Source organism: Bidens hawaiensis, unplaced genomic scaffold (genome assembly GCF_021521415.1).
Source record: "Bidens hawaiensis isolate Kalapana, Puna unplaced genomic scaffold, B.hawaiensis_p1.1 tig00006636_1, whole genome shotgun sequence".
Classification (NCBI taxonomy): domain Eukaryota; kingdom Viridiplantae; phylum Streptophyta; class Magnoliopsida; order Asterales; family Asteraceae; genus Bidens; species Bidens hawaiensis.
In genome coordinates this window covers 217739-230240 of record NW_027491450.1, presented here as the reverse complement: position 1 = coordinate 230240, position 12502 = coordinate 217739, and the positions used below count along the sequence as shown (strand labels likewise).

The 12502-nt window shown below is 37.0% G+C and overlaps 1 pseudogene across 1 annotated transcript; it reads left to right on the top strand.

Moving 5' to 3' along the window:
• The first annotated feature begins 5795 nt into the window (after positions 1–5795).
• On the top strand, positions 5796–10683 carry LOC143633266 (sodium-dependent phosphate transport protein 1, chloroplastic-like; annotated as a pseudogene). The gene is made up of 10 exons (XR_013153647.1): positions 5796–6206; positions 7427–7534; positions 7670–7825; positions 7937–8141; positions 8677–8886; positions 9097–9234; positions 9424–9525; positions 9653–9718; positions 9822–9906; positions 10311–10683. The product of XR_013153647.1 is annotated as a sodium-dependent phosphate transport protein 1, chloroplastic-like (transcript).
• The last annotated feature ends 1819 nt before the right edge of the window (positions 10684–12502 follow it).

Below are 12502 nucleotides of genomic sequence, written 5' to 3'. Positions count from 1 at the left end.
TGAAGGGTGTGTGTTATTTCTTCCGCCAACAAGAGGGTGAGAGCCGGATGAGGTGTCAAAGTTTACCCTTGACTGCCAAATACCTAGCTTCCTCTTTTTGTTCTGCCGGGCGATCCGAACATTGTTTTCTCTAGTCCTTTGCGTGTAGAGGTGTGTACTCTGGGGAAGATCCCTTCCCAGTTGCTTCTCCGTCTCTGCAAAGCGCTTGGCCGCCGTCATGATGGCATCCCATGTGCATGGCATGCCGTCCTTACCCGTCAATGTGCGGATAAGCTCTGGGTATTCGGCGACCTGGATGAAAGAGGCGCGAACAAGATCTTCACTTATGTTGCCCAGACTTAGCTTTTTGGAGTTGAAGCGAGTGATGAATTCTAGTAAAGATTCATCCTCCTCTCTAACGCAGTTGAGGATCGTCCACTGTTCTTCAGTATATTTCCTTTGTTGGCTGAAGTGTTGGCTGAACTTGTTCTGAAAGTCCGCCCAATCATATATGTGGTGGACCGGTAAACGATCGAACCATGCCCTGGCCGCTCCAACCAGAGTCATCTGGAACATATAACACCACGTGGGTTCCGTCCAGTTACTGACGGTTGCCCCCGCAATGAATCTGTTCAAGTGGTCGTCCGGGTCGGATAGACCATCATAAGTGCCAATGTTTGACATTTGTTTGGCACTTCTTGGGGCGATTGCTTCCGCAATGTCCCTTGCAAACTTTGACTTTCCTGCATTTGCAGCAGTTGGTCTAAAGGTTTTGGAGAAGTCACGCGGGTTTCTCTCCGCATTCGTTGGTTTAAAGGCTTCCCCAAAATTCCTTGTCGGTTGGAAGTCCGTTTCCTTACGCTTCCCTTTTGCCTTATGGCTAGGGTTTGCGTCGGTATCGGATTCTTCCCGCTCGTCGTCTGAGTACTCGCACTCACTGTTCATATTGAGATGTTGGCGAGTACTGCCGAATTCGTCAGCCTGTTGAACTGAACGCAAGCGTTCATCCAACTCAGCTTGGAACTCTTTCTGACGTGCTTCGGCCCACGCCTTAACTTGATCTAGTGTTTGGCGAGGGACCCTCGTTCGTTTTTCCAACTGGGCATCAGTGAACCCCAGTGGAATATTGTTTACTGCACTTGCCCCGCCTTGGGTAACCGGGGTAGTGTTCGTAAAATTTGTATAATCGCCGGTGTTCCCCCCAGTTGCTGGGGTTGTGGTTACCGGGGTTTCTTGGTCGCTTACTGGCCTTGGGACCGAAGTAACGTTAACCATTTCTTCAGAAATTTTTGAAAAAACTAAGAATTAGTTCTAGCTTTTATGCACGGATGGCGCCAATGAAGAAACACTAAGTGACCCGGGGCAGATTACGGATAATCTGAGGGTTAAGTAATGTTTCCCACGAGGATGAGGTCCAGCAGAGAAGGTTGTTCTTCAGGTGACCTGCAAAACAGACACCGTAAGCTCGTCACTGAGAAGGGGGGGTTCCTCCTTGTGACCACCCTCCGGCGTGAGAATCAGACTAGATTGCTCTGAATATAAGTGTATATTAAGAGATTGCTAGATAAGATAACGAGATATCCGATGATGTCCTTACCATTCCAAGGTGTTGGAGTATTTATAGCCGAAGGTAGGTTTCCTAGAAGGTACAGCCGGCTGAATAGTATTCCTGTTCCACCAACAGTGGACTACGCACAGGCCATACTGGTTGGTGGATAGACTACGGCCGACAGTAACAAGGTCGGCTGTACGCTGTTCCTTTACTGCCGGCTATGCACTGTTCCACCAACTGTAGGCTGCGCAAGTCCCATAGTAAGGGTTGGTGAGTAGGCAGCGGCTAATAGTGACAAACAGTACTAGAGGGTGCTCCTCCTCGTACTGTTGTCGGTGAGCTGTCACCCTGTGATTGGTTCATGGGCTGTTCTGGTCAGATCGTCTGTTCTGCCCATACCTTAGTAGGTATAGTACAAAAGATCTTCCAGAAGCATACGGACTGGCTCATTTAGGCGGGAGTATTCCCGCCTTGCTCATTCATTCATGTGACTACTGAAGTAGCTAGTGCCTTGTGCGTGTAGCCTTGCTGTTAGTGCGGGTAGCCTTCCCTGATGGCTTGTATCCGCAACTGCGGGAACAGGCGGGGTACTTCACCATTGGGAGGCTTTCCCTGCGGGTACAGCTGGCGTACTGCGCGTAAGGTTTTCTCTGAGCATGGTGGGTCCTGCGGGAGCAGTTGGTCGTTGCGCAGACGTCCCTGTTCAAGGTGAGTCTTGCGGGTCCAACTGGGCTCTGCTGGGACCTACCTCTTCAGATATAGAGTTTCGATTTGGGAGGCTTCAAAACCCTCCAAAATAAGAGTTATCTCAACCTTTGCACTTTTATTACTCTTAGTTTGATCATTTGGTGTTGGTGTTGGCTTATTTGTACCAAGACCCCACCAGCTGACCTGCTTCTGCTGTTGCAAGCACATAATAATATATAATGATCAAGCAAATCATATATATTGATATTGCAAACACGTACTCATCATTAAATATATATAACAACAAAAGCTAATCACTTACAGTGGCAGCTAATGGTCGACAACGGATTCGTTGAATGATCGAACGGAGAATAGCCGATGCACTCATCTCTATCTCTCTCTGGATTAATGGAACCTTAACCTACAAGACAGGTTGACCAACGGACTATATATATATATATATATGAAAAAAGATGGAGTGGGCCCTGTTTGTTTGATGTTGGACACCGACACACCGTTTTACTTTCTATTCAATGGGCTTTAGACTAATGATGTAAGCGAGCCCATTATTAATTAATTAATTAATGTACGTTTTTAATTATTTTAAGAAAAATTTTCAACGAGCCTAACTTTAGATTGAGTTCGTGTAGTACCTTAAACAAACTACCTTTTTTCCGCCATGGGACTTAATATTGTTAGTGCAATTATCTATGTTTAGAAACTACATCAATAATAACTTAATAAGGGGTGTTTACGGTCTGGTTTTTACGGTTTTAGGTCAGACTGTAAATCGAACCGTTAATAACGGTTTTTTATTTTCGTAAACCAAATCAAACCGTTGAACTTTTAAACCGAACCAAACAGAACCGTTAATAACGGTTTGGTTTAATGGTTTAGATACTCGTTGGGATTTTATGGAGAAAAGTCCAACATAATTTATTTTATTGTATAGCTCTAAATAATTTACAAATTTTAACAAAAATCACTTATCTTTGGGTTTTCATTTGAAAAACTGAAAGGTTGGTAAACGTTTTTGTGTTTTGAAATTGGGCTTAGCCCACTTTTCTGTTTACTCCGTATTTAGTAATAATTTATATTAAACACTATAATTTATATTAAACGCACTAATAACTATTATTTAATTATATCTAGTAATACACACACATATATAATATGTAAAATATTTAAAATATATATAATTAAATCATACGATCCGGTCCGGTTATTTATGATTGGTTTTTGGTACAAACCGAAAACCAAACTGTTGGCTACGGTTTGAAAATTTTCACCAACCGACCAAAAGTTAAGAAAGAAAATCAACCGTGAAACCAAATCAATGGCCGGTTTGAACGGTTTCACGGTTTCAAACCAAACCGTGAACACCCCTAAACTTAATAAGTGTCGTTAGTAATTCATTCATTTATTTATTTTTAAATTCCAATAAAATTGCCAAAATCTAAGATCCATAAAGCGCAACTAGACATGCCCAAATCGGTTAAATTTTAGGAATTTTTACATATTTCTCATTCCTAAACTATGTAAATTACATATTTCCTCAAAATACAAGTTTTTAATGCAAAATGTACAATGCTCTTTAAGCATGGTTTGAAGAAATATGTAATTTCAAAGTTTAGGAAGAGGAAATATGTAAATGCCCCATTTTATAAACGGTTAATGGTCAACGGTTAGCTCGGTTTCGGTTAACCAATTTTGTAACCGGTTATTAATCGGTTTATGAGCCAAAATGTATAACCAGCTACTAACCGCTAGTTTTTTAGGGTAGAAACCTGTTAGAGAAAGACCTATTACTAACTGGTTAGAAACAACAACTTAATAAGTGTTGTAGGTAGTTCATTTATTACAGCCACTAGCTTAGTCTAGGCAAAAGGGTGTGCCTAACTACTAAATGGTTACAAATAATAGTATCAGTTAACACATCATGTGAAAAGTGAAAAAAAAAAATTAACTGCTAAAAAAATGTTTCATTCATTTATCTTTAAATCCAACAAAATTGCTAACATCCAAGATCCATAAAGACCTACCTGTTTACAAAACTTTTACTTTCTTCTCTAAAAATGTTTCATTCATTTATCTTTAAATCCAACAAAATTGCTAACATCCAAGATCCATAAAGACCTACCTGTTTACAAAACTTTTACTTTCTTCTCATTAGAGGTACACAAAAAAACTCGAACTCAGAATTAAAAAAAAATCTGGAACCGGATTTTCTTATACTCGGGTCTTACTACCAGAACTTGTACCCGACCCTACCCGTAGCCTGCAGGATACGAATAGGGTAGCACCAAAACCCGTACCTGGAACCGGACCCTATTTGTACCCGGTAATACCCGAAGCCAGAACCGGGTTATTACAATAACCAAAACCGAGTTTTTCAAATATCCTATCTTTACTTGAAATTCCCCAAAAAATACCTGAAAAATACACCAGGAAATTACATGCCCTTAAAAAACTCAATATGTAACTGAAAAATACACAGAAAAAACCTGAATATAGGGTTTTTCAATACCCAAAAATATGGCATTCAAATAATCGGTTTTAGAGTATCTGTTCTATACCCTAACCGGACCCGATGATAGGGTATGACTTTTAGAGAAAATACCCAGACCCGAACCCTATCGGGTATTGCCAATACTCGATTTTCCAATATCCCGCCACTAGAGGTGTACAAATCGGGTTTTTCAAATACCCGGGTTCGGGTATGACCGGGTATTAGAAAATTGGGTATTGGCAATAACCGAGTCGGGTTCGGGTCCGGGTATTGTCTCTAAAAGCTATACCCTATGCATCGGGTTCGGGTCGGGTATAGAACTGGGTATTCTAAAACTGGATATTTCAATACCCTATTTCCGGGTATTGAATAAACCTTATTTTCAGGGTTTTTTCAGGTTTTTTCAGGCTTTTTTTCGGATATAGATTGAATTTTTTAAGAGGTTGCACTTTTTAGGGGTATTTTTTAGGTATTTTCGGGTAATTTCGGATATAAATCGGGTATTTTAAAAACCCGGTTTTGGGTATTGGAGAAACCCGGTTCCGGGTATGGAACCGGTTCCGGTTTTCGGGTATTACCGGGTATAAATTGGGTCCGGTTCCGGATACGGGTTTTGGTAATGAAATACATACCCTATCTGTACCCAACTGGTAGGGTCGGGTACGGGTTTGGGTATCAAAAACCCGGGTATTTTTTTTGGGTCCGGTTTCGGATTCGGGTTTTTTGTGCATCTCTATTCCACCACTCCTGAACCTGGTTTCAGGTATTAAAAAACCGGATTTGTGCACCTCTACTTCTCATATTTTGAGACCGGCCCAATACATCAACACTTTCACTTGAAGGCCCATTTAATATCCTACTTCTCAGCCCACTTTAAACCAACACCGTTGATCCGTTACACGGTAGGACCCACCACTCTATCTTTTCAGTTCATCAAATCGCCACGTGTCACAATAAAAACCAATCACCTTAAATCTCTCTCCTCTCATCACTTTCATTCAACGTCCAAAAACGCCAAAACAAAACAACACTTCAAATAATAATAATATCACAAGCTACCGGAAAAATAACTGTCGCCGGAACATGACCGGAGGATCACTTCCGATCTCACCACGCCTCCGTCCACCGGACACGCCTTGCCGGAGACTCATCATCTTCAATTCAAACTCAACGTCCAAATTTCACTTCCGGTTTAATATCCAATTCCGTAACTCCGGTTCAGGTGTGGTTAGGACGAATAATCAGGTGTGGAGGATAAGATCAGACGTGAAATCGGAGTTGTATGAGGTTTCGAATTCGGTTCCTGGATCGTTTACGTTTAAGGACAAGTTAGGAGTTGATGTTGGAGTGAAGGATGATGAAGGTGAAGATGGAGGTGAATTAGTTGGTAGTGGTGTTCCGTGGTGGGAGGAGTTTCCGAAGCGGTGGATTATCGTTGTTTTGTGCTTTTCGGCTTTTCTTCTTTGCAATATGGATAGAGTGAGCTCTCTTGTTAATGTTACTGGTGTTTTAGTTTATGAACAACTTCATTGTGAATTATGGATCTCGTTATTGATTTGATAACGTATTCGTTCGTTAATTTTAGATTGTTTGTGTAGAATTTAGGCAAGATTTGATAGTCTTTTGTTTGCATTAGAATGAGCCTTATGTTACGGTTGTTTGGGAGTATAAAACTTTTTAGAGGTGTATACAGGCGTGTAAACGAACCGAACGTTTGGTGAACTTTTTATGTCGGTTTATTTAATTAACGAATGAACATGAACATCAAACTTGTGTTAATTTAATTAAACGAACGAGCATGAGCACATGCTTCGTTTGTTCATTTATGTTAATGAATGATCGTTTATATTCATTCAGTTATGTTCATTTGTGTTCATTTAAGTGTGTTCGTTGATGTTAGTTTATGTTTGTTTGTGTTTGTTTACGTTTGCTCATATATGTTCATTTATGTTCGTTTATCTTTGTTCAATTATGCTCGTTTAAGTTCACGAAGTGCTTGTTTAGATTTTAAATGAATGAACATAAACGGACACGAACATGCTCATTTTTTTAAATGAACGAACATGAACACAAATAGTTTCCCGATTAAATGTTCGTGTTCATTTAAGGTTAAATGAACGAACATGAACATGCCTGTGTTCATGTTCGTTCGGTTTGTTTACAGGCCTAGGTGTATATAGGTACTTGGATAGGAATCCGTGCTTCTTTTGCATGCTTATTTGCCCTTCCATATGTAGCTACAATATGATTAATACTCTTGTATGGTTGTTGGCTTGTATACTCTTAGCTATGTGTATTTGTTTCGGCTATATTAAATTTGTTATGTTTTTCCATAGTTCTATACTATACTATACTATACTATACTATACTATACTATACTATACTATAACAAAATAAAGGTTTTCGAAGCCCAGGGTCTTAGTGAGAGCAGCTTAGCTATCCACTAGGATAGAGGTAATGTTTGCCACCATCACACCCTCCACAGACCCTACCAATAACTTTTCTAAGAGTGAGATTATACATGGTGCATTTGCTTGTTTGTGTGAATTTACTCATGTTAAGCTGATTGTGATACTTAAATTTGTTTAACTGGTACCAATTTGGGAAGTTCACTAATTAAATGTCATGGGGATATTGGATGAAGCTAGTGTTAGAATGTATAATATTGAACATTTAAGTTAGGTCTTTCTATATGACAGGTAAATATGAGCATTGCTATACTACCAATGTCATCAGAGTTCCATTGGAATTCTACAACTGTTGGTTTGATACAATCATCATTCTTCTGGGGCTACCTTCTCACTCAGGTTTCCCAATTTCTTCCTTCATACATTATTTCATCTGTTAGATTATTAGAACAATATGCAAATGAACTCACATATTATGACATCAAATTCATCCTTGTGGTGCTTGTGATTTGAACTAATGGTAGTTAGAGTTAGGTTGCAGGAGGCATATGGGCCGACACAGTAGGCGGGAAACAAGTTTTAGCATTTGGTGTCATTTGGTGGTCAGTAGCTACAGTTCTTACACCAATTGCTGCAAAATTGGGACTACCGTTCTTATTAATAGTCCGTGCATGCATGGGTGTAGGCGAGGTTAGTTTTCTAACTTTCTTCATCATATCCAAAGTCAATCTCAACCTTTGAATCTGTTTTCTTGATGAATATTTGGTTTTTATAAAAGTTTATATGATGTTGTTATTGTAGGGTGTTGCTATGCCTGCTATGAACAATCTTTTGTCAAAATGGGTTCCTCTTGCAGAGAGAAGTAGATCATTGGCTTTGGTGTACAGTGGGATGTACCTCGGGCCTGGCATTTTCACCGTTTTTGATACATTCGTATGGATGGCCCTCGGTGTTTTTCTCTTTTGGTTCTCTTGGGACCGTGTGGGCTACATTATGGTTAAATAAGGTAGGTTTTATGGGTTTTCGACATTGATAAGGGTGCTAAATGGGCCGTGCCCGTGGATTGGCGGGTCTAACCTGCATGAAAGTCGTGTTAGACATGTGAACCTGAACACAACATGCATATTTGCGGGATGACCCAAAGACGACCTGTTTGGCCCGAAAGTTGTTTTTTTTAGTGTTTTTACCTAGTAATACTTTAAATTTACATTTTCACAACAAAACAGGCCCATTTAACTAAACGGGTTCATGGGTTTGACCATAAACTGACCCGAACCCATTTATACCAAACTCAAACCCGTGAATTTCGTGTTAAGTGCATGCCGTGTTAGGTTTGTACATCTTTTATAGATAACTAATATGTTAATTTGATTACAAAAGTCATTATTTCAATAATAATAATATTTTGGCCGGTTTCTTTTAAAGCTAGTGTTCTGATCTTAGACCAATTCACAGTAAACGGGTCAAAATTGGTCATCATTTGTGACATATTTTTATGAATTTTATTCTGTTTTTTTTATATAATATTTTGTATGTTATAGGCATACAGTTCACCTCTTGAAGATCCAGAACTTCGTCCTGAAGAAAAGAAACTGATATTTCAAAATCGAGTTTCCGAGGAGCCCGTTAAAAGTATTCCTTGGGGATCACTACTATCAAAAGCACCTGTATGGGCTTTGATAACTTGTCATTTTTGTCACAATTGGGGAACATTTATTCTCCTTACATGGATGCCAACTTATTATAACCAGGTTAGTCTTTCTCCTTGTTTTCTGTTAAACTTTAACCAACTTTATATGTTGAAAATATGCATGCCTGATCACATCATGTCAAGAAAACAATGCCATATTTTGTAAGGACAAAACTCAAATATTATTATTATTATTATCAGTTATCACATAATTTGGAAAACTGTTGTTGCATATTGTGAAAGCAATTGAGTAGTTTGATCTTAATAACAGGTTCTGGGTTTCAATCTAACAGAATCTGGGCTGTTTTGTGTATTGCCTTGGTTAACAATGGCATTTTCTGCTAATCTTGGAGGATGGATTGCAGACACACTTGTCAGCAAAGGATGGTCTGTGACCACCGTTCGAAAGGTAATATTTAGAGGTGACAAAATGGACGGGTGGACTGTTTGACTAATCAATGTTTGTTCACATGTGAAAAGTTTCATGGGTCGGTTTTTAGTTATGAAGTTGGCTTAGGCTTCTTGTTTTTCAAGTTTGAGTCTTATAAATAGCGGGTCAAGATGTCTTTGTTTATATACTTTTATTTCTCAAACTCAGGTAATGCAGTCAGTTGGATTTCTTGGACCAGCATTTTTCTTGTCTCAATTAGGCCATGTTGACTCTCCCGCAATGGCTGTTTTTTGCATGGCGTGTAGTCAGGTTTACGCTTAATTATGATATTAATTTTAATTTTTAAGAACAGATATTAAAATCACCAATGATAAGCTATACTCTTATTCCAAATATTGGATACTGAAAAGAAATGACTAAATATTTAACTTTACAGGGTTCTGATGCATTTTCACAGTCCGGTTTATATTCAAATCATCAAGATATTGCTCCTCGATATTCGGTAAGCATCCAAACTAGTTTTAGCATTATTTATACAACCAATAGTTGGTTGAAAATTGTATTAATGTTTAATCATTGATGTTTTTTTTAATGTTGATTAATAGGGAGTATTGCTTGGTTTGTCTAATACGGCGGGTGTTTTAGCTGGTGTCTTTGGTACCGCAGCCACTGGTTACATCTTGCAACACGGTACTCATTTATCCTTTCATAACAACGAAATAAAATATTGGCGTTCGTGGTTTTAATTTTGTAGCATTCTGAAAACTAGCTTATGTTAATCTTTCTGTTAAGTGTAGATAAAATGACCCAAATACCCTTAAATGCCAAAAAAATTAGAAACTAAAACTCGTACCTTTGCCTGTGTCATCACCTGCTTTTTACGCAACTTCCAAATTTCAAGGGTATTTTGGTCATTTGATCTACACTTAGCAGATTAGTTAACACAAGTTAGTGTTAATACCCAAACGTGCTGCAAAATAAAAAATTAAAACAACAAACCCCAAACATTCAACTTTTTAAAGTTAGTACTCACACATGTACGCATAAACGAGACTGTTAAAACTTGAAGAAACTTACCCTCGGTCACATATCAGGATCATGGGACGAAGTCTTTGACGTGGCAATCGGGCTATATTTGGTCGGGACAGTTATATGGAACCTTTTTTCAACTGGTGAGAAAATAATCGACTAGGTTACATAAAATCTAGTTTGTCATCCGTAATGAAGCGAATTAGAATCGACAAATGGGTGCAAGCATTTTTTGAGGCTCAATAGAAACAATGATGGTATGTTCTCTCTCACAAGCTCAAAAGATGATATTTTGGCACACAAAAATGGTGAGAAAACACCTTTTTCACACATTAGGTGTAAAGATAGGAAAGTATAGGAAGATTAGACACACATTTTGATAGAATTTGTATATTATATGATACTAATACAATGTGATATCATTTCATCATTTATGAAATATACTCTTTTGTATGTAGTTCTGTCAAGTATGTGATACACTGTTTTGAAAAAGTCGAGTGCTCGTTGTTTTGGTGTGGTTTCGACATTTTAACATGCGCTTAATATAACAATATTATTCAATACATAATTGAATCTTGACAAAATAATTTGGTTAAAAGTTTATTATAACTCGTGTTCAAGATATGTATATATATAATAGTATAGGGATGCAAATGCTGGTTAACCGGCTATTCAAATTTGGGTTACTAACCATAACCGGTTATTGGTCTAACGGTCATAACCGGTTATGGTTAATATGTTAAGAGTTTTATGATCACACAAGTAGCAATATACATGAAATGGTAGTATCTGTTAGATTATTTAATTTCTTTAAAATCATGAGCAAATCATTATATTCTGTTTATTCAATTGTGCAAAAGTTGGTTTTGTATTCTATCTTACATAGTCAACTCGATATCAATCATGTGCCTAAAACCCAGATTCGATCCCACCACATCATGAAGAAGGGAAACTCGTGCAATATATAGGTGTTCATAATATTGATCATCTGTAATTGAAGAGAGGCTGAAAAAGGATTAGTAACTAGTTACGTAACCGACTTATATATCACATTTAAAGTAATATATATTATTTATTGATTTATACGATTATTAAAGTTGTTTATGTATTACACACTTGGCCAGCTTGGATAGGAGGGCAAGAGAATTTATATGTCTCGGTCAAGCCGAAATAAATAGGCCCATAGATCACAGTTAGGATTTTGGAATCAACCTCTACTCTCTTAATGTTTCTGGAATTCAATCGGTCACCGCTTGACGAGTCGTGCATGCTTATTGTTTGTTATTATTATTATTATTATTATTATTTATTTTAAATTTAGTTTGCCCAATACCTGAAATGAATTATAGCCTTGGATTATAGCTTTAAATGGATTATAGGTAAACAAAAATATTATGCCCAATATGTATGTAATAAGGAGATTAATATTTACACCTATTTTATAATTAGAGGGTCAATTATATATAATTTATATTCTCTAATACAGAATAACAACTATTTCTTTTACACGATCGACATAATATATACTCAATAACGATTGTATAAACGTTACGCTTTTAGCTAAAAAATATGTTAATATTGAATTAACTTTTTAAAACAATTATTAAACCACATATAAAATAAAATAAGATTTAAATAAAATTATCAAATAAAAATTGAACAAAATATTAGATATTTTAACTTAAAAAATTAAATAAGTTATTAAACTAAGAAAAAGTAAAGATAGAACTTCGGTTTTGTTCCTTGTGGTTTTTTAAAATTATCAATTTTGGTCAAAGTTTATGTTAAGCTTTTATGATACAATAGTTTCAATTAACTATCAGTTTTCGTCAAACCCATTAATGTCATCCAACAGCCGTTAGTTAATACAACTTTGGGGGGAGGGGGGGGCGGTTTATATTTTTCACAAACTTTTAATTCACATGAATATTTCATTTTTCTACTAAATATAAGTTTTATTCTTTTTGTTATTTTCTAACTATTATGGCTTATTATATTTGTTTATATATAAATATATACTTTTTTATTTTAAAAAAATATTTTTTTTGAAAACGGAGCTTTTATGCAACAGTGTATTTATTTATTTATATTTGAATACTTTTATTTTTACTTTTTATAGCTGTAATAGTATCTAGGCATTAAAAAAAGGATATTTTTTTTTCAAGTTCTATTTTAATTCTACATTTCTACCAACTACAAATGATTTAGAAAAAATTACTTTCTATTTTTATTTCTCGAGGATGAAAAAAGCATATAT